The following is a 23,387-nucleotide window of genomic DNA, read 5'->3' as shown; positions in this document are numbered from 1 at the left end:
CTCTTTAAACCGGCATCTGCTGTTCCTTCTGACACATGCACAAGAAATAGGCAACTTTTCGGGCCGAAACTTTGCCTATTTCTTTCATTCCATAGATGCTGCTGCACCCGCTGAGTTTCTCCAGCATTTGTGTGTGGGGGTGGGAGTTGGGGGGAGAGGGGGGGGGGGGGGGAGAGATAAGGCAGCCTGAAGAAAGGGTCGCATGTCCATTTCCCTCCGTAGATGCTGCCTGGCCCGCGGAGTTCCTCCAGTCTTAGAAACCGCTTTAGACAAAAAGAGACACAAACTGCTGGAGTAAAATAGCTCAGCAAGTGAGGTACCTGAACACTCAAAAATGAAAAAGAATGAAAATGTGATTATTTCACCTCCCTTCAACTATTTTGTGTTTCAGCATGAGAGGGATTATAACATTAGAGACATTCATCTTGTAGTGATGTGTTAATGAAGAATTGCAGACATCAATCTGATAGTAAAAATATATTTATTTAACAATGAGGTAAAACAAGCACTGACAATCAAACTGCTCAGTTACTCACCGTTCGCAGGAGTTCCCACGGTACCCGCAAGAGTTATTACGGATATCGCACGGGCCACTGCGTTCATACAATGTTGCAACGCTCACCAAAAAGTGCTCTAGGCACTCTTGGAGAAATTCAAAAATGTTTGAATTTTCTCCCGACCTTACCAAGTCACACGACTACCTGCCGTTAGCGCCACGGAGGTCCTCGGTGGTCCACGAATGCCGTACTGCTATCGCAGAAGGTTCCCACGATGTTAAATCTTGTTAAGTCTTGCTTCAGGTCGCACAGTGAGAAAGCCCTTTGAGAGTGGTAAATCTTTGCAGTTTTTTTTTACCACCGAGGGTCATGGAGGCTTGGGAACTGAGTACATTGAAGACAGATTTTTGAATATTTAGATTAGTACAAGAAAGTGGTGCTGAGGTAAAAGATCAAACTTGATCTTATTGAATGTGTAGGAAAGAACTGCAGATGTGGTTTAAATCGAAGATAGACACAAATCTTAATCTTATTGAATGTATTAACCTTGTTCTTATTGAACTTGGAACAGTCTGAAGAAGGGTCTCAATGATCTCCAGAGATGCTGAATGGCACGCTGAGTTAGTACAGCACTTTGTATCCTATTTTGTAAACCAACATCTGCAGTAGCTTGTGTCACCATGGAACACAATCCTATGATTATTAAAAATGTCTTTCAAAATGATAAAATAGATACAGATTAATCCACAGCTGAATTCTAACCTCTGAACCCCATTAGAGCTAAACGTTCTGATGTTAGCATTCATCCCAATGTTAAAAGCACACAACGTCTCCTATCCATGTTCTCCAGACATACTGCCTGACCTGCTGAGTTACTCCAGCACTTTGTGCCTTTCTTGTTACGAATTATATAGATTAGGACAAAAACATCTAGGAAAAGCTAAATTAGCTTTCTGTATTTCAGGTGTGATTACTATCAGATGAGAAGAACTTTGAACCTCACATACGTGAACAATGAGCCTATCCAAAGACGTTCCTTTGATAGAAATCATTGCTTGAGGATTGCAAATCAATGCTCTCAGTCCCAATGCATAAAAATAGTGCAGAATAGCTTGATTTTATCTTTATCAAATTATTAAATAATGTGTACAAAATGTGTTAATTTGCACACATTCCTTTGGTTGAAAGCATGGACACACTATAGAAGAACGTGGACTGTCCAATGAGTATAGTGAGGAGTCTGGAGCATGTAATTGTCATATGTATTGACAACGGATTAATACAATAGTAAGATTAAACAAGAATTTACCAGTTTGAAGTTTGATCTTTATTTTATGAGGAGTTACGATGAGGGATTACGTGAAGACCCCGCCAGCACGGATGCGCGACATACTTCAAAGCGGCAGTGTGGAATCACAGAAAACAACACAATAATTGAAATAAACATAGTAAAGATAAGGAGAACTAAGATATCAGTTGATCTCTATAATTGAGGGTGGGAGCGGAGGGCAGGTAATCCCTCATCGTAACTCCTCATAAAATAAAGATCAAACTTCAAACTGGTAAGTTCTCGTTTAATCTTACTATTTTACTTCGGAGTCACGTGAGTGACTACGTGAAGATTTTAAAGCTCTGTGATTTCAAACCGTGTAACAGTCCATGCTTCACTCACTGCCGAAGTCATCCAAGGGAGGAAGTATGTTATCGTAATCAAACATGAATCTGTTTATAAAACAATAATGGTATTTATTTGAAAACAATAACAAAGAAAATAATGCTCCCCCGGGCTTAAATTATATATTTGCAGAGTCTAAAATTCTCTCTGCAAATGAAACAGGTTTTACTAATGGCTTGTTGTAGAATGTTTGAAAAGTTCTTTCCATGGACCACCCCGCTGTTGCCAGGATGTGGTCCAATGGCACGTCCATTCTGTTAGCCGCCGACGTGGATGCCAGTCGGGTACTACCAAAATGCCTGAAGCAGAGTCCATCTGTATTTTGCGTAGTACCCGACTGATGAGGCAGAAGGGGGGAAAAGCATAGAAAATATAGTTTCCCCAGTTCAGCAGGAATGCATCCATCGCCGCTGCCTCAGGGTCTGGTTCCCAAGCGACATACATCGGTACCTGGTGATTCAGTCGGGATGCAAAGAGATCAATATCTGGTGTTCCATATTGCTTTGTAATTTCAGCAAATACTTTGGGGTTTAACATCCATTCGGTGTTATCATTGAACTTGCGTGACCTGGTGTCTGCCACTGTATTTAGCTTACCTGGTAGGTAAGTTGCTGATAGCCAAATATGTTTGTCGACACACCATTGCCAGATTGTGTTGACCAAATTATCACATGATATCGATTTGATCCCGCCCATATGGTTAATATAGGCCACCACCGTGGTATTATCAATATGTAAACGAACATGCAAATGGTGCATATTTGAACAATATGCTTTTAACCCATAGAACGCACCCAACATTTCCAAACAGTGTCTGTAGTAGTGATGATTCTAGATTAGTCCATCTACCACCTGTACTGGATATGGTATTAGTTGCTCCCCAGCCTTGAACACTGGCATCTGTTCGTATTGTTAATGTTGGGTTATTGATAATGATGGGACTGGAACTATGCCAAATGTTCTCTTTCCACCATTGTAACTCTGATATAGCTTTGATGGGTAATGTCATGGTTCGGTCAAAGTGACCTGCATGTTGTTTTAACGCTTGCACCTTTGCTCTTTGTAAGTTTTGATAATGCAAAGGTCCAAACTGGGTAGCTGGAAATGCTGCTAGTAATTTCCCAATTACTCTTGCCACTTGTCGAATGGTTGGTTGATTGTTAACCATTAATTTGTTACAGGTTCGTGCCAATTCTGCTGATTTTTCTTTTGGCAACGTTGCAGACATGTGGACTGAGTTAATTGTGAATCCCAGATAGTCCATAGTTGTGGATGGCGTCAACTTAGATTTATCTGGATGTATAACAAAGCCCAAGGTTTCAAATAAATGTTTAGTAGCTAATACTGCTGAATTAGCTAATTCCATGGTTTTGCCTATTATCAAAATATCATCAAGATATGCCATGACAATATGTTTTTGGTTTCTTAATATTGCCAGGGCTGGTTTTAATATCTTGGTTAACAGTCTTGGGGCTGATGTTAGTTCATTAGGCAACGATTTGTACTGCCATAGTTGCCCCATCCAGTTATATTTTAGGTATCTACGATGATCCTTATGAATGGGTACTGAATAGTATGCATCTTTTAAGTCGATGCTTGCCATAAAGTATCCTTTGGAAATCAATTGTTTGGCAGTCACAAATGTTTCCATTTTAAAGTGTATATACCTAACGAAAGTATTCAATGTGGTTAAGTCAATGATGATGCGACATCCACCATCTTTTTTGGTTTTAGTAAATATATTTGATACGAATTCCAAAGGTTCATGTTTAGATTTCTCCATGATTGCCTTTGTATGTAACCTCACCAGTTCTGCTTGTCCCTCACGTTTTTCTTTTAGTGAGAGGGTAAAACCCCTTTGGGGTGCATGCTGAACTGGTGGCATGTTTTCTTGAATAAATTTTATATCCTTGAATACTTTTTAGTATATAATTATCAAGTGTGATAGTCCTCCATGCTTCCAAAAACAGGTGTAGTCTCCCCCCTGTTAGCACAATCCCCCCACCTTTTATGTACCAGACCCACCTACCTCCATTGTTATTGGTGGAGTGTTCACTTCTTCGGTTTCTGGTTCCTTGTCTGTCGGGGTGGTGCTGTTGGGGGGTGGCGCATTTTCCATGGGGCCCGCTCTGGGCCCTGTCCTAAAAAAGACTTCCGGGGATGGTATGCGGGCCCCGAGCTTTCACCAGTACCATGAAGTAGACGCCTACTGGTGGATGCGTAGGGGTACTGCTGTCTGGGTTGCGTGGTTTTGCTCGTTCCGGGACCTGCCCTCATGAGACCGAATGCCTTGGATTCTTCATCCAGATCTTTGACTTGCTTTGGTAAGTCTTTACCAAATAGCAGGATCTGTGGTTCTGAGGTCGGCGTTCTACACAGTCCTGCAAATTTTCGGTTGAGGGCAGGTCTTATGGCCTCCTTCCAGAGGTTGTTGATCTCATACTGTGTGTTGCACAGTAGAACCAGGGTGTCCTGTTGGTTTGTTGTCATGTCAACCCCGTCCACGGAACGAGCATATGAAGTGATGGTCCGACGTCAGGAGCTTCAATATTTTTTGCAATTTGAGTTCTTGGGTTCTGATACCCTGCCCAATGTATCCCCAGATTTGACTATTAACGGCAGGCACATTGAGCGAAATGCAATTTTCGGGAGGCGTGTAAATGTCCAACGCCTCATTGACTACCTGTTCTTGGAGTGGTTTAGGCTGTAACGGCCGTCCCGCTCACGGTGTTGCCGCGTAGCGGTTCACCACTCCCAGCAGCTCTTCCTGATCCTGTACCCCCAGCATACTCCCGGGTTCTTCAGCCAGTGACCCCTGTTCTTGACCAGCCCAGTCCTGATCGCCAACGCTCCCCTCTGCTGAGGGTGATGCGATGGCCAGTGCTGGATAGTGCGATGGCCAGTGCTGGATAGTGCACTGGAGCGCGAGTGCTTGTGCTCCCTTGGCGAGCTTGCCCCATCTCCCGGAGCAAGTCTTGCTGGAGCATTTGCTCCATGAGCCTTTCCATACGGCTCAAACGGCCACCTTTGCCGCTCTCGGGCGGTGAGTCTTCCGCGCCGGACTCATCCGAGTAAACCGGCCGGTCCGACTTCTGTTTAGCCTTGCCTCCAGCCCGCTGCGGTTGTTCGAGCTGTGCTAGCGGTGCTGGGCTTGGCTCGGAAATGTTGTCGATGACTGAGGACCGCAGTGTGTGCAGTCCAGGTGCCGCAGGTCACCCCCCACTGCTGGGACCCTCCTGGTCCATTGCAGTCGGACGGGATAGGACCTTCCTTGGTTGTTTTCCCTTGTTCATGTTCCTGTTGAAGTAAAGCAGAACAAAGGTTCCAAAAACACGACCTCAGAGTAAGTTTACTTACCTGGAGGTCCCGTTTTTAAACTTGTTGCGGGAGAGCTCGTACTCCCGTCCGTCGCTGTTGCACTGCGTGAGACGCTACGTCGCGCATGCATGCTGGCGGGGTCTTCACATAGTCACTCACGTGACTCCGAAGTAAAATACTTGCTTGCAGCAGCTTAACAGGTTCATAAATGTAATTTACACAGAAAATACCTAATAATTTTTCAAAATTCAATAAATTATTAACCATCATACTGATGCAAAAAAAAACGAAGTCCTTAGTGTAATGAAAGATATTCCATAGAAGCTCATAGCTGCTGAGGTTATTGTTGTATAGTGTGCAAAGACTTGAAGATTGTTAGGAAGAAGCTGTTCTTAAATATGGTGCTCATGGTTTTCAGGCTCCTGTACCTTCTTCCCACTGGTAGGATGAAATGAGAGCTTGGCCAGGCTGGTATGGGTCTTTGATGAGAAAAGCTGCCTTTTTGAAGCAGCCCCTCCTGTAGATCCCTTTGACAGTGGAGAGGTCTGTACCTGCAATGGACCGAGAAGTGTCTTTGTAATCTCCTTCCTTCCTGGGAGTTCAAGTCACCAAACCGGGCCGCGATGCAACCAGTCGGTAAAGCTCCTGACTGTAACTCTGCTGAAGTACAATAGAGAATTTGTCGACATTCAAAATCTCCTCAATCTTCTCAGAAAGCAGAGGCACTGATGTGATTGTGATTGCATCAATGTGCTGGGCCTTGGACAGATCTGCAGAGATACGCACACCCAGGAACTTGAAGCTGTCGACTCTCTCCATCATTGCCCTGTCGATGGAGACATGTTCATGGATCCTTGGCTTTCCATCCTGAAGTCAACAATCAGCTCCTTGATCTTGCGAGCATGACTATTGCTCTGCCACCATTCAATCAGATTTTCAATATCCTTCTGATACTCTGACTCATCATTACCCGTTATTTGTCCAACAGCAGTGGTATCGTCAACTAATTTAAGGATGGTGTTGGAACTGTGCCTGGCTACATGGTCCTTGGTGTCGAGAGAGCAGAACAGGGGACTGAGCTCACAGCCCCGAGGTGCTCCGGTGCGGATGGTTACCAAGGCGGAAATACTGTTACTAATTCATACTGATTGGGGCCTGTTATGAGGAAGTCGTGGATCTAGTTACAGAGGAATGATCAGAAACTCTATTCTCCGAGTTTGATGATAAATTTGGAGGGGAGGATGGTGTTGAATGCCATGCTGTAGTCGATGAACAACATACCTGACGTGGGTGTTCTTATTGTCCAAGTGGTCTCACGTAGAGTGGGCAGCTAGTGAGATCACATCTTCTCTTGACTTATTGTGGCAGTAGGCAAATTGTAATGGGTCCCGGTCCTTACTAAGGTACGAGATGATATGCGTCATAACCACCCGATCAAAACAATTGATCACCACAATCGTTAGTGCCACCAGTCGGTGGTCATTGTGTCATGCCACCTTATTCCTCTTGGGCATCGGTATTATTGATGCCCTTTTAAAGCAGGTGAAAAGCTCAGACTTTAGCTGTGAGGTTTGAAGATATCTGCAAAAACTCCAGCCAGTTGGTCCACGCAGGTATCAAAACTAGGACCAGGGACTACATCAGGGCCAATCGCTTTCCGAGTGTTCACCCAATGAAGGATCTTTTGACATTGGCTTCAGTGACTGAGATTATAATGTAACTGGGGCTACGGGTACCTGAGAAGGAACACCAGTGTTCTCCCTTTCAAAGTGAACATTGAGAGCATTGAGAGCAAGACACAAGAAGCTGCAGATGCTTGTCCGGGAATGATGCTTTGCTGTTGCTTGAGCTAATTACAAATATGTAATATGTGAATATGTGATTCTGGTCCATTCTGTTTGTAGTTTCTTTGTTTGTTTCTTTTGCACAATCCGCGAGCATCGCCACTTTTCATTTCACGGCACATCTCGTATGTGTATGTGACGAATAAACTTGACTTGACTTGACACTTGTTTTTACCTAGTAGGAAGTGACAGTGCGCAAGACCTGACATCCATCTCATCCTCCAGGTTAGAGCAAAATATATTTTTGTCTTTGTGATGGCCTTATCAAGGTCATACCTTATCTTCCCAAATGAACCCTCATCGCCAGTCTTTATCGCCTGAGATCTGGTCCTCAGTAAATGATGGACCTCCTGATTCATTCAAGGCTTCTGGATAAAGATGGTCTTCTTAGGAACACACCCCTCCATACATATCCTTATCAAAGATAGACACAAAAAGCTAGAGTAACTCAGAGGGACAGGCAGCATCTCTGGAGAAAAGGAATGGGTGACGTTTCGGGTCGAGACCCTTGTTTGGTAACAACTGTGGTGTATTCATTCAGTTCCGTTGCCGAGTCCTTGAAGCTCACCCAGTCTACTGATGGAGTGGCGGAGTCATTCTCTGTCTCTCCGACCATCTTTGTGAAGTCCTGATCGCTGGTGGTGTCCTCTTCAGTCATTGCCTATATGCAGGAAGGAGCACAGCCAGGTGGTCTCACATCCTAAAGTGAGGGCAAAGGTTGGTGCGACTGGCATCTTTGATGTTGGAGTAGTAATGGTCACGAGCATTTGATCTGGACATGTGCTTGTGCTAGTTCGGAGATGACGAGCCTTGTTGAAGTCTGCGGCTGCAATGAGAAAGGCATTGGCACGCTGTCTGCCGTTTGCCGACCACAGCGTGCACCTTCACCAGTGCTCGCCGAACATCTGCCTGAGGTGGGATGTAGGCCACAGTCGTAATGATAGAGGTGAATTCTCTTGGGATTTAGGAGGACTAACCCATCACTGTTAGATGTCCCTGGTGTAGAGACCAGGAGTTGGACAAGTCCACTACAATGAAAAGCAACATAGGAACTTCCCACGAGGCAGACACAACCACCTTTCGCTTTCCCCAATGACAGGAATCATGGATTTTTTTTAAATGTAAGTAGGATGTTCCCCAGATAAATGAATGTGGTATGAAGAAGGAGATCTTAACTCAAAAGGTCATTTGGAATACTCTCCTAATGGAATGGAAAGGTGATTATATGAGAACATAAGAAGTGAAAGAAGGGAGTAAACCACTTGCATTTGTTCAGCAATTTAATAAGATCACAGCTTGTAGTGGCCATTTGGATTGTTTTGTGTGTCATTGATGATGGCGTGTGTCTTTAAATTTTAGACAGCCCGTTATATTGTGGGTGGGATTTATAAAGTATTTTAGGGCGTGTTTGGAGTTAAGTTTCTTTCGCAGAAGCTTAGTTTTTAGTTTAGTTTCGGACCAGCATGGGGAAGGTTTACCCTTTGACCATGTGAAGTGTAACGGAGACACGAGGAGTTTTCTAACGTTTAAAGCCATAAGCTGGAGTTTGATGAAGGTTACAATGTACGAGTCGGAAGAAGGTTGGATGTACATTATTGTTTTTCATCAACAATAAAGAATTTATTAATCAAAATGACTGTGTTATGAAGATTTATCTGTGAAGAAGCTCTGAAGGTCTCTGACGGTGAGCTCGCATGCATATAAAGACATTCCCCTTAACCATGCAGTCCACTTAGCAGCTAGAGGGAGTAATCTCTTGAACAATCTCAAAATCTGCCGCTACACAGCTGATCCTTCACCTTGGGGCTATTTTCCTATACAAATTCTTCAATTTACTAAATATCCAAAAATCTATCAATTCCTGCCTTGAACAGCTTCAATGACTGAGTCTCCATGGAACCTCCTGGTGCGAATTCCAAAACCTCACTACCTTCTTAATGAAAAATATTACTCCTCAACTCAATACTGAACGGCTATTCTTTATTTTTGTGCTATGATTCGTGTGATCCTTGGTTATAGACACCGTAGTCAGGTAAATATCAGCCTTTATTAGAATTGTTAAGGTTGCAATTTGCAGGTTTCCAATTCTTGATCCACAATTACGGTATTTGGTGTCCAGGTAATCCTTTACTTATAAATGCAACAAATATATACTTGGAGGGTCCATGATGACAGAAACTAGTCTGTGCTCTGCGGATGCTTGATTGAATGAAAGTAGAACAGTTCATCCGACCTGTGCAATAAAACGGATGTGAGGACGAATCTAAAATTACAATACCTGACAGGATGCGTAAGATAAGAGGGCTGAAATGTTCAGAATAACGCTGCGTATATGATGCATGTCGCTATTAATGTACAAGTCAGTCAAGTATGTAGTGAGCAAAAGACCCCTCAAATTGTGAAGTGATCCATGCCATGGTTAGCTTTGCACTTAACCTCCTTATGTGATTCATATTAAACATGCAGCAAAGAGGTGTCTGGCATTTAGTAATCAGTGTTAAGGGCCTGTCCTATTAGGCTATTTTTTATGCGGCTACAGGTGACTAGGCTGTTGCCACATGGTCGCCAGGGTGTCGCCTGTGTGGTCGTCAGTAGTCTCCTCAGTCGCCTTTCTGGTCGCCGCTGGATTTTCAACATGTTCAAAATTTTTCACCGACAGTGGGTTTGACACCAATGAGCGTAGCTTGACTTCTCCTGACGTAGGTGCTGTCGTAGGTTGTCACCAGGTGATGTAGATTGGTACTGGTGCTGACTTCGGTCAATTCCATTGGCGACTACCAACGTCAACCTACGTCAACCGGCGACAGGTACCAGCGACTGAATTGTCTTCAATTGTCTTCAGTTGTCTCCGACAAGGTCGTACCTTGTCGTAACTTGTTGCGGGTGGACGTGGGTTGTCAAGGGGGGGGGGGGGGGGGGGGGGGGGGAGGGGGGGGAGATAAAATTGTTCGTTGTCATGCACACTTGTCATCGGCCCGTCAGAGAATTTGTGTCCCCCCCCCCATCCCCATGTTGTAAAAGCGATTTACTATGGCTGCCAATGCCCCGAGCCATCTGTCCCCGTGTCCGGGGTGGGGGGTGAATCACTCGGTGTGGGTGTTGGGGGGTGATGGCGGTGCATCGCGGTCAGTGACTCTGGGTGGGCGGAGGGACCAGCCTGTCCCACATCTCTGCTCCACCCGGCGCTGCCAACACACAGCCCATCACAGTGCGGCCACACGGGGATACAAAGTGGAGAGCGGCTGTGGCCATGGGAGAGTGGGGGCTGTCTCGAGGGATGCGCTCCTTAGGCCGCTTACAACTTGGTGGTCGGGTTCAGATTGCCCAGTCACCTGTGGCTTGTGTGGGAAAATGACTCCCACCCTCCCTTCTCCACCGGCCAGTGTTGTGATGGACGTGGGGGTCTGGACCAATCGCTGACAAGTCCCGCCACCCGGAAACATCATGTCCGTTATTTGACTTTTCGGCAGAGCGGTTATTCGGTGAGTTGGCTTGTAGGCGACGCAGCCTTTCGGTGAGTTGGCGTTTCGGCAGAGCGGCCTTTCAGTGAGTTTGCTTTTAGGTGTCCCACCCTTTAGGTTAGTTTTCTTTTAGGCATCCTGCCCTTTCGATTAGTTGGCATTTTCGCTTCGTACGCTTTCGGTTATTTGGCGTTTCGGTTTCGTTTCCAGCCGGTTATTTGGCTTCCACTTCTTTGCTTCGGCTTCTCGTCCTTCGATGCCACATCCACACACAATCTATATACAGATCTATACAGCTCCAGCTTCAGTGGTGAATTGGTGCAGTTTTTTTATTCAAATTTATTAACCTCAACTTTCCTGGTAGGTTAGAATGAATGTATTTTGCTGAACATAACTCCCATTTCATATGCACACATTGGTGACTTTACCTACATAAATAAAATGCAAGGACTTTGATCTATTTTACATGAATAACAGGTGTACAGGGAACAGGGTAATTTTATGAAAGATAATTTCCTTGACTGCCGGCATGTATCCATAAAGATTTAAATTGGGGCCATTGTACTTCCTACAATAAAAAGTGCATACAATAATGAGAGCACTTACTACTGCCTCAAGATAGACAAAGCAGCAAAATATATATATATATATCATTTTTGGAAAGCTTCTGACTCTTGGAATGGGAGCTTGTTCACTGAGAAAAAATTAAGTAGCATTTAGAGATCTCTGAATGGGCTGAAAATAATCATTCAAAATCAATAGCGGGATTCATCACCAATTTTTTTGGTGTGTTTTTAGTCATTCCGTATTAACATTTTAGTTTGTTTCTGAAATTAAAGATGAGGAATAATATTGTTTCCTATTTTGCTCAGTAGTTTAGGCAGGACCCACTTAACATGCAGTGAGCTCAGTTTTGCGTGAGTGGCCTTCCTCTCTCTAGCTGAAACATGGGTGCATCACACGGGAGGGCTAGTCCCCCAACGCAATTTTCCACCTCTCCACCAATTCCAATATTGGTGGCCAGTGGTGGGGGGGGAGGGGGGGGGGGTTCTGGAGCGTTAGTATGGGTGTTGTGGGCTGAAGGGACTGGTTTCCAGAGGGCTAGTATGGATATTGTGGGCCAAATAGATTCTTGGGCTGGCGGCTCAGTCACTCAAGCCTGTTGTGCTGGCAGCTCACTCACTCATGGCTGGTGGGCTGGCAGTTGACACGGCTATTCCTTGAAATTGCATTTCAAGCAGGGTGCAAGGCCACCAAATCAATTGCAGTTTCTTACCACTTCAAGCAGGGTGCGAGGCCACCAAACTCAAGTGCAGTTTCGTACCATTTCAAGCAGGGTTAAAGGCCACTAAAGACAGCGAGTCGTGACCTCTCCCTCCTCCATCTTGCAGAGACTGAGCCACGCCCACACTTCTGGGTTTTATAGTCCCTCCCTCCTCCCACCAGAAGGGGCGTGGCCTTCATGGCGTGATTGACAGGAGAGAGAATCTCAACATTTATTAAACACTAATAACTCTTTTATTTTTAATCGATGGGAAAATTCCTCGGCACCTGATGAGCAGAGGAGGACTGAGTAAGATGGCCAAAAATCACAGCCGTACGTGCTAGCGGTTTTTCTAAAATCAATATAAAGCGCAAACAGGAAGAGGTCAAGATTAGACTTTTAATTATATAATAGGCAAGGCAACTTTAATTAGGCAAGGCAACTTTAATTAGGCAATGCAACTTTAATTGGGCAAAGCAACTTTAATTAGGCAACACTGCTTCAGCATTTCCAATCCATAGGCAACACAGCTTTAACATTTCCAAACCAAAGGCAACACAGCTTTAACATTTCCAAACCAAACACAACACAGCTTTAACATTTCCAAACCAAAGGCAACACAGCTTTAGCATTTCCAAACCAAAGGCAACACAGCTTTAGCATTTCCAAACCAAAGGCAACACAGCGTTAGCATTTCCAAACCAAAGGCAACACAGCTTTAGTATTTCCAAATGATATTTTCAAACGACATTAAGGGCACTGACAGGTCAGTAAAACCATTCACAGTTCAGTGAACATGTGTTCAGTGTTATTCACAGCTCAGACTGAGAGACGCTCTCCCATCTTGCAGAGACTGACTGAGGCACTCAACACTTCCGGGTTAATAGTCCCTCTGGAAGGGGCGTGGCCTTCAGGAGAGAGAATCTCAACAATTTTTAAACACTAATAACTCTTTTATTTTTCATCGATGGGAAAAATCCTCTTTTCCTGCGCAGCGGAGGGGGACTCTGAGTAAGATTAAAGATTCAAGAAATGAGGAGCATACTTAAGAAGGAAGATAGACACAAAAAACTGGAGTAACTCAGCGGGCCAGGCAGCATCTCTGGGGAGAAGAAATGGGTGACGTTTCAGGTCGAGACCCTTCTACAGTCTGAAGAAGGGACTCGACGCGAAACGTCACCCATTCAAAAAGTGAATAATCCAAAATGTGCGGTCTTCTTCATTCAAGGTAGATCAGTGTTACTTCATAATCTTCTGTGATATTTCTTCTGTGTTCTACCTGCACCTTAGGCATTAAAGCATGGAGGACCTCAGCCATGTGAAGTGGCGTAAAAATGGCATGAACATTCCATGATTTTCACTTAGTCTAGTATTCCTCTAAATCTTTCCTATCCATGCATCTATCTAAATCTCTTTAAAAACATTGTAGCCGTATCTGCCTCTACCACTTTCACTGGCAGCCTGTTCCATATATCCACCACTCTCTGTGTTAAAAACTAGACCCTCATGTCCCTTTTAAAACTTTCCCCTCTCAGCTTAAATGTACGTCCTCTAATTTTAGGCTCCGCTGCCCTGGGAAAAGGGCATTTGAGTCTCTTCTTTTAATCCAAGCCCTGCAGTCCTGGCAATTTCTTTGTGATATTTTTCTGCACCTTACCCAACGTAATCACATCTTCCCCACAGTCTGGTGAGCAGAGCAGCGCATAATATTATAAATACTTTGATTCTAGTCAGAATCCATGCTTCCATGTCTAAACTTTTCCGAGCATCAGATGACATCCAATGACATCAATTATCATGCAACTCACATTTGAAGCCTTTCAACATAAAATGGAATTCCCAGTTTCAAAATAGTTTTTTTGGCAGTGACAATAAAAAAGGGTCATAGCTCATCGCACTTAAATGCCATTTAAAAACCCTCTCAAATCGCAATGAGATGTTTGAAAAGGCAGCTTCATAACTCACTGAAGACACCTCACACACTTCCCAATTTTCTCACACAAGAATAGTATTTTTTATGGAAAATTTAGCGACTGGGAAACTCATTTAATGGGTGTCTCTGTGTTTTTTCTGCATGCGAGGAAGAGGAAAAATGCTGTGACCAAGAGGGCGAGAACAAAGTGAGAGAAGATTAGTTGGTGACTAGTATTTAGAGTTATAGAGTCCCACAGTATAGACTTGCCCACACCGACCAACATGTGCCATCTATGCTAGTCCCACCTGCCTGCGTTTGGCCCATATCCTTCTCAACCTGTCCTTTCCATCTACCTGTCCAAATGTTTCTTAAACGTTGCGATACTACCTGCCTCAACAACCTCCTCAAGCAGCTCATTCCAAACACTCACTACCCTCTGTGTGAAAAAGTTACCCCGCAGGTTCCTATTAAATCTTTCCCCCCTCACCTTAAACTTATGTCCTCTGGTTCTCGATTCCCCTACTCTGGGCAAGAGTCTCTGTGCATCTACCCAATCTATTCCTCTCACAATTTTGTGCACCTCATATAAAATCACCCCTCACCCTTCTGTGCTCTAGCCTGTCCTAGCCTGCTCTAGCTCTCCCTTAAGACCTGGCAACATCCTCATATATCTTCTCTGCACCCTTTCAAACGTGACAACATCTTTCCCATAACATGGTGCCCAGAACTGAACACAATAATATAAATGTGGCCTCACCAACGTCTTATGTAACTGCAGCATGACCTCCTAATTTCTATACTCAATACTGACTGATGAAAGCCAATGTGCTTTTTGATCACCCTATCTACCTGTGGTGGCACTTTCAACGAACTATGTACCTGCACTCCTAGATCCCTCTGCTCTCCGACACTCCCCAGAGCCGTACCATTCACTGTGTAGGTCCTGCCAATGTTAGTCTCCCCAAAATGCAACACCTCACATTTTTCAGTATTAAATTCCATCAACCATTCCTCACCCCACCTGGCCAAACGATTCTGCTGCAATTTTTCACAACCATCTTCACCTTCTGCAACTACACCCACTTTTGTATCATCTGCAAACATGCTTACCATGCCATGAACATTCTCATCCAATCATTGATAATCGATGACAAACAGCAATGTGCTCAACACTGAACCTTAAAGCATACCACTAGTCACAGGTCTCCAGTCCAAAAAGCAACCTTACACCATCACCCTCTGCTTCCTTCCATTAAGCCAATTTTCTATCCATTGAGCTATATCTCCTTGGATCCCATGGGATCTAACCTTCCAGAGCAGCCTATAATGTGGAACCTGGTCGAATGCCTTGCTGAAATCCATATATATAACATCTACAGCTCTGCCTTCATCAACCTCTTTGGTAAAAAAACTCAGATTCCTGAGACACGACCTCTCACGTACAAAACCATGCTGACTATCCGTAATTCGCCCATGTCCATCTAAATGCGTGTTCATCCTATCCCTCAGAATACTCTCTAGTAACTTCCCAACTGCAGATATTAAGATCACTGGCCTATAGTTCCCAGCCTTCACCCCGCAGCCCTTCTTAAATAAAGCAATTTGTACAACAAATAGAGCAAAAATACAACATTCGCCACCCTCCGGTCTTCCGGTATCTCTCCTGTATTTAATGACGACTCATAAATCTCAGCCAGGGCTCCCACAATTTCCTCTCTAGCTTCTCACAGTGTCCTTGGATATATCTGATCAGGCCCAGGAGATTTGTCTATCTACATATAGTTCATACTAGACTAAGTGGGACCCGTTGGGTCCCATGTTCACACGGGAGGGCTGGTCCCCCAACGCAATATTCCACCTCTCCACCAATTCCAATATTGATGGCCAGTAGGGGGGGGGGGGGTGGGGGGGCTTTCTGGAGTGCTAGTATGGGTACTGTGGGTTGAAGGGGCTGGTTAGTATGGACATTGTGGGTCAAATGGATTTTTGGAGTGATAGCTCAGTCACTCAAGCCTGATGTGCTGGCAGCTCACTAACGGCTGGTGGGCTAGCAGTTGACATGGCTATTCCTTGAAATTCCATTTCAAGCAGGGTGCAAGGCCACCAAATTCAAATGCAGTTTCCTACCATTTCAAGCAGGGTGCAAGGCCACCAAATTCAAGTGCAGTTTCTTACCACTTCAAGCAGGGTGCAAGGCCACCAAATTCAATTGCAGTTTCATACCACTTCAAGCAGGGTGCAAGGCCACCATATTCAGGTGCAGTTTCCTACCACTTCAAGCAGGGTGCAAGGCCACCGAATTCAAGTGCAGTTTCCTACCACTACAAGCAGGGTGCAAGGCCACCAAATTCAAGTGCAGTTTCCGACCACTTCAAGCAGAGTGCAAGGCCACCAAATTCAAGTGCAGTTTCCGACCACTTCAAGCAGGCTGCAAGGCCACCGAATTCAAGTACAGTTTCATACCACTTCAAGCAGGGTGCAGGGCCACCAAACGCAAGTGCAGTTTCCTGCCATTTCAAGCAGGGTGCAAAGCCACCAAATTCAAGTGCACTTTCATGCCATTTCAAGCAGGGTGCAAGGCCACCAAATTCAAGTGCAATTTCATGCCACTTCAAGCAGGGTGCAAGGCCACCAAATTCAAGTGCGGTTTCATGCCACTTCAAGCAGGGTGCAAGGCCACCACATTCAATTGCAGTTTCAAACCATTTCAAGTAGGGTGAAACCACCATAAAATCACTATAAAACAACACAAAACACCACATAAACACCACACTCACAGCTCAGGAGACATTCAGTGTGTTCAGTTGATTCACAGCTCAGACAGTCGTGACCTCTCTCTCCCCCATCTTGCAGAGACTGAGCCACACCCACACTTACGGGTTTTATAATCCCTCCCCCTCCAACTGGAAGGGGCGTGGCCTTCATCGCGTGATTGACAGGAGAGAATCTCTCAACATTTTGTTAAACACTAATAACACTTTTATTTTTCATTGATGGGAAGAATCCTCTGCACCTGATGAGTGGCGAGGAACTGAGTAAGATGGCCAAAAATCACAGCCGTAAGTGGTAGTGTTTTATCTAAAATCAATATTCAGTGCAAATAGGAAGTTGTCAAGTTATCACCAACAATTTTGCCATTTTTTGCCGTGCAACCTTTCAAAGCAGTTACCACAACCAACAACAGCCATTTGTTTTTGCAGTGCAGCCTTTGAAAGCAGTTACCACCACCTACAAAAGCCATTTTTCTGCAGTGCAGCCTTTCAAAGCAGTTACCACCACCAATGTCATCACATTTTGTTCTAGTGCTACTTCTTTGCATCTGGATTCGTTCTCCAGAGGTCTATCTCATTCAGCAGATCCTTCTCTCAGTGAACCGAAGCACTTTACCCTTGGCTTCTCCAGCCTTTCACCCGTCTACGACAGCCATTGCCTGTGTAGTTGGTATTTGGCTCTGTGAAGACAGTCTGTGCTTTGAAGGGCTGAAGGGCCTGTGTCACTTGGGCGTCATTTTGCATGTCATTTACGCGACAGGCCGGTAGTGACTGACGCACGATGGTCGCACGCAAATCACGCGTCATCATGCGGCAGCACAGCCATCTGGTGCGTGTGACGTCATTAGAATACCCTGCCTCTCTATTCTGCATCATGACCATCGTGGAAGAACTACAGATTTTATTGCTACAGCAACAACAGAGACTTCTGTTAGCAGTAGCCCTCATACTTACAGATCAGACAGGCAGGAGTACGAAAAGAAAGGCTAGCAAGAAACCCAGGAAGAGGTCTGTGTGGACGAGGTTAGAGGTTACATGACGCATAAAAGGTGGGCCGATGGCATATGGGCGGCGCGCGGCATTGCATGTTTACGGACGTTGACGCACAGTGACATACCCATGCATCACCACGCGATATAGCGTGCGTAGCCAATGCGTCAGCGTGCGTAAGCGATACGTCACGCAGGTGGCACTCGAGGATTTCGGTACACTACGAAATCCTAGAGCGCCGCGCGATACCGCACGCCACTATATGCGATTCCACGCCTCACCATACGCTATGCGCACGTCACCCACGCGCCCCCCTAGTGTCGACCAATTTTCTACATGACGCATAAATGAGGCGCAATGACGCCCAAGTGGGACAGGCACTTGAAGCTTTTCTCTGATTGTTGTGCAACAAGTAGCAGCAGCTGCAATAAACTGGGCGTACTCCCCGGCAACCCAGACTGACCACAACTGAATGCATATATTTTTGGGTGGAAACATGTCCACTCCTATTGCAATTTATTTTCAGCCATTTTCTTCTGGGTGGGGGGAAGGGTCCTCAACTTTAATACCAGCGCAACACACTGCAATGTTTTCGACCACCGACAAAGATGAAATTAAATTTCTCGGCACTTCTGCTTCTCTATCTTCTCCTACTTCCAAAACCATCGCCTTTGTAGATTCAGAACATAGGAATTGTGAGACATCAGGAAAGATCAAAGTCCACTAAATGTCCTGCCATTTATTTATGAGCTGTAGAATGGTATAATAAATATTAAAATTGTTGACTAAATGTGGAAATAAATCCCTAACAACTGCATTGCAATGCAAGACATGCGGTATAGGAACCCCACAGTAATAGGAAGCTTTGAGAACCATAGATCCAAAGTTACTTCTTCCTCCCAAACATGCATTCACTGCACTATACAACCAACTTGTATATTTCATTTTAAGATATTATTTTCTTAAAGATATTGAACTGATTTTGATTTCAATTAAATAGTGTCGTCTCTGTCCAATGTTACCATAGGGAACTTGGTCCTTCGAAAGGAAGACACTTACACAATAGGTGTCGCAATGTACCTTCATTATCTCCATCAATCTCCATTATCAGGAGTTGCCAGATAAGCTGCTGTCACAATCACAATTAACACAGGGAGCTACAGTGACTCAAGTTCTTCCGTATCAAGAATCCAACCAAATTATTCCGTTTTAGAGCAATGAACCAAACTGCTGGAGGAACTTCTTCACCTGTCTGAAGAAGGTCCCGACCCGAAAAGTCATCATACCATTTCCCTCTACAGATTCTGCCTCAAACAGTGATTTCCCCAAGCAGTTTGTTTGTTGCTCAAGATTCCAGCGCCTGCAGTCTCTTGTGCCTCATGTTTGATTTGGGAGGATCTCACCTCTTCTATCACAAACGGAATTCAACAAAGCCTGTTCTGAGTAGGCTACGATTACTTCATTCTTAAATTAATAACGGGTTCTACTCATGCCTTAAGACTCTGATTCCCGTGGTGTCGGCTGCATTATAACTATTGGGTGGTAAAGCTATTCATTCCTTTCTGAGACAATCAATACCCCATTAACAGCAGGCGAAAAGCATTCTGATTCCACTATTCTGGATAAGGTGAAAGAATTCAGCATCACTTAGTTTATGTTATCCCCTTAGAATCCCCAAAGTAGATAATGATAAAACCTCTCACAAACACTTTTCAAGCAACATGTTCAATTTACCACTTTCCATTCCCTCCGTCATTCTGGCTACCCAAGTTTCTACATTCTTTAGAAGTGCAATATCCCTTGCGATCATTCTACAGATCAGAATTAAACATCACATACTAATTTATAAAGCATGATCAGCATTACATCTGTTTAATTTTGACCCATTCAAAACCTAATCTGGTTTCCTCTCTACCATCCCACACTTATTAGAACAGTTTCAATTTATTGTGAACCAAGATTCTCGTAGCCTTCTTGTTCCATACAGATCAATTAGAGTAATTATGTCAAAGAGCTACATTGAAAAGAGTCACAATGTGCAGAAACAGACCATTCGGCCCGTCCTGTCCATGCTGACCAAATTGGCATACAGGGCATTTGCTCCCTGGCCCTCGAAACCCTTCCTTTCATTTGATTTCAATTTTAACAAATAGTCCTTTAAACCGTACCTGCGACACGGTGGTACAGCAGTAGAGTTACTGCCTTACAGAGCTTGCAGCTCCAGAGACGCGGGTTCAATCCCAACTACGGGTGCTGACTGTATGGAGTTTGTACGTTCTCCCCGTGACCGCGCGGATTTTCTAGCGTGAGATCTTTGCTTTCCTCCCACACTCCAAAGACATGCAGGTTTGTCGGTTAATGGGCTTGGGTTTGTATACTCGGTATAACTGTAAATTGTCCATAGTGTGTGTAGGATAGTGTTAATATGCATGGGATCATTGGTCGGTGTGAACTCAGTTTGGCCGAAGGGCCTGTTTCCGTGCTGTATCTCTAAACTAAACTAAACTATATCTTTAACTTTGTTTTTGTTTTTTTAATTGGCATCCACCTACTCATTTCCATTAGGAGTAAAACAATTATCCTTTACTTTGTCTAGTTCAGCTTGTGAGATACTCCCTACGTACTATCTAAAAATGTATCTGCTAAGGATTCCACTCTCTATTCTTTTTTTTCAAAACACCTTTGAAATGTAGATTGGGGTGTTTCTTCTTCCCCTGCTAAAATTCAGAATAAAGGCATGTGTTTTTTAATGACTTCAGATAGATATGCTATGCAATGGTATCAATGCATTTGGTCAGGCAGGACTGTGCTCCATAGGTACAATCCAAAAATTGCACCTGACAATTGCATCCATTTTGCTTGTGTTAAACCTCAACACCACCCACATATCAGCAGAAACAATGAGCGACCAAAATACCAGACCTACATCTTGAAATTTCCCTTTGAATTTGGACACATGTGCATCTGGCGCAGCGTATTCAGGAGCCCACAGCATATTTAACTTTTTAATTTTTAAGGCGGGTTCTATTTTGTCATTGCAAATATTATAAACTAAACATGGACCCGAGCGGATCCCAGGATATTTTTCTTTCAAAGAATCCTCACAATATTGCAATTAAAAGTCAAGAGATTTTTTTTCTCACTGCGCCTGAAAATGTGGAAGATTGAAAATGACCAATAAAGAAGGCGAATTTATGGGATACTCACTGTCAAAGGCATTTTCGAACATGAGAAGTTTTTTGGACAGTTACTGGATGGGCATAACGGATCGAAAAGAGTGAATGTGTTGTGGAACATATTTGCAAAGTACACACGCTCAAAATTTTGCAATTTAAGTCAAAATCTGTTTGTGTCCATTTCACGTGCATAATAATTGCTGGGCTGTTATGTTTAATAAAATGATGTATTTGCCTTGAGAAAACAGCTATAAATCTCATATCTGGGATTCTCTTGGAAATAACATCAACGTGTCAACTGTAAATACAAGGAATTGCAGATGTTGGTTTACAAAAAAAGACACAGAGTGCTCAAATTACTCAGTGGGTCAGGCAACCTTTCTGGAGAACATGTACAGGTGGCATTTCGGTTCGAAACAGGATCCTGACCCGAAACATCACTTATACATGTTCTCCAGAGATGCTGCCTGAACCACTGAGGTACTCCACCATTTTGTGTCTCTTTCACTGTGTAAAATGTTTTGTCTTCCTGTCATATGGTCCAGAACTGCAGGTGAATGCTGCAAGCATAACGAGTTAGAGGCAGTGGTAGATATACAATTTTTTGACAGTTTTTAAATAATTTAGATATTTTGATGTGCCATGGCACCAACGTAGGAATTTGTGCAACGTAACATTTCTTATTTCAATTTCAGCCAGTGATCAAAACCTATCATAATGGGAAAAGGATAATCAGTATCTGCCGGTCATATAGCATCCTAGTGGGATAAGGCTGCTGTTCCATCATTGTTGCTGGTTTAAAATCCTGGAATTCCCAGGCACACAACAATGTGTGTATACCACATGGATTACAGAGGTTCATGATAGTTGTCACCACCACTCCCACAAGCACAACTGACAATATTGGACTTGCCCGTGATGCTTACGTCCTGAGAATAAATATTAAAAGTGATAAATATCCCAACGGTCACTTTCCGTTTAGTATTGCTATCCAGAATTATACCAAACCAAGTTAGTGCCCTGACATTCCCATTCCCGACGATTTCAACGAGCAAAGTAATTTCCCAAAATCTCTACTTGTGCAAATTTTCCTTGGACTACATTAGAACTCATTCGCTCACATAATACAGAGATCCAATTTATCCAAACCACTTCTTATTCATCCCCATTCTGAAGAGCTAGAATTGGCCAGTTGGCTCTTTTATTCCTTATTCCACATGCTTTCTGATAGAGGCATTTCAATCAGAATATAACTCTGATTGCAGAATAAAACATTCCACAATTATCCACCTATGCAATAGCTTGCTGAAAAAATATCAGGCTGGGACATGTCAGTCATCTTTCATACATTGACAGCCCCTTGTAAAACATGTACAATGCATAATCAGGCATTGAAAAGTAGAATCAGGTATAACATCGGTGACTAAATGAAGCAAGATACATGAACCACAAATTTATTTTTTAAATATTATTTCCAGCATAATATTTTATGGAAAATATTTTTTGTAAGCAAAGGTTAGCTATCATTATATCAATGAATCTTTTAGCATAGTATTCCTGACACTTTAATCCGCACCTGAAAGGGTCATAAAATCACTTAACTTGTGGCTTACTTAGTGTAATTTGTATGTTTTGTTAAATTACCATCGGTGTGGTGGCCCTCTTCTGGAAGCAATGTAAAACAGTAATACATAAAGCACTGCAAAGATGGTAAGATCAAATAAAGAGGTGCAGTCACGTACAGGAATTTAGAGTTTAAAAGCAAAAGTTAAAAGAAATTGGCATCATGGTAGCAGGCAGAGCCAGGTTTGCCTTGAATTCTGTTTAATTGCCTTAAAACTCTACCCTTTGGTTAATAAAGAGTATACCTTACAATTGAATAAAACCTAATTAATGAACAGAGCTAAAATAGCATGAAGAGTTTGCGAGTACTCAACCTTTGGCCAGTGCGGTTCTGCAATTAAGCCGGTCTTCTGTCCTAAATTTTATCCTTCATTCTGCTGCTTCACCAGATATTCAATTTTGTTTTCACTTTCTGATTCCTTCCTTCTTATTCTCAGCTGCAGCCCTTATTTTTCATTCCCTCCTTAATTTGTTTTTAATCCACATATTAATGATCTTTTCCCTTACTTTTAATTTGTAGGTGCTTTTCCATTTCATCATATTCTAATTCAGGACATCAATTCTCTCTGTATCCCCCCACCTCTCACCTCTTCCCACCCCCCACCCCCCTTCTCTTCTGGGTAAAGTACAATAATTTGATCACGACTTTCTTTTCACTTTTGATTTTTTCTAAGTCGCCTCATGCTTTCCAACATATTTTGCATTCACTCCCCTCAGCGCCAGGGTCACATTGCCATGAAATTAGCTCATTATTGAATCAGACAGATAAAATTTAAAAACCCATGTAAAATGTGGCTTGTGATTCATTAATATGAGATGACTTTCACAGCAATGAAAGATGAGAACTCTGGAA

At 43.5% G+C, this 23,387-nt stretch overlaps 1 protein-coding gene and 1 long non-coding RNA gene across 2 annotated transcripts in view; one reads left to right on the top strand and one right to left on the bottom strand.

Moving 5' to 3' along the window:
- rhbdl1 (rhomboid like 1) overlaps positions 1-23,387 on the bottom strand; it is a 281,110-nt gene that overhangs the window by 257,413 nt on the left and 310 nt on the right. The window lies entirely within an intron of this gene.
- Positions 7,847-13,093, top strand: LOC116985562. The gene is made up of 3 exons (XR_004415299.1): positions 7,847-7,879; positions 9,517-9,519; positions 13,083-13,093. It is a non-coding gene; the product is annotated as an uncharacterized LOC116985562 (long non-coding RNA).

This window comes from Amblyraja radiata, chromosome 22 (assembly GCF_010909765.2).
Source record: "Amblyraja radiata isolate CabotCenter1 chromosome 22, sAmbRad1.1.pri, whole genome shotgun sequence".
Lineage (NCBI taxonomy): Eukaryota > Metazoa > Chordata > Chondrichthyes > Rajiformes > Rajidae > Amblyraja > Amblyraja radiata.
The sequence above is the reverse complement of the archived record's forward strand: the minus strand, read 5'-3'. Positions and strand labels throughout refer to the sequence as shown.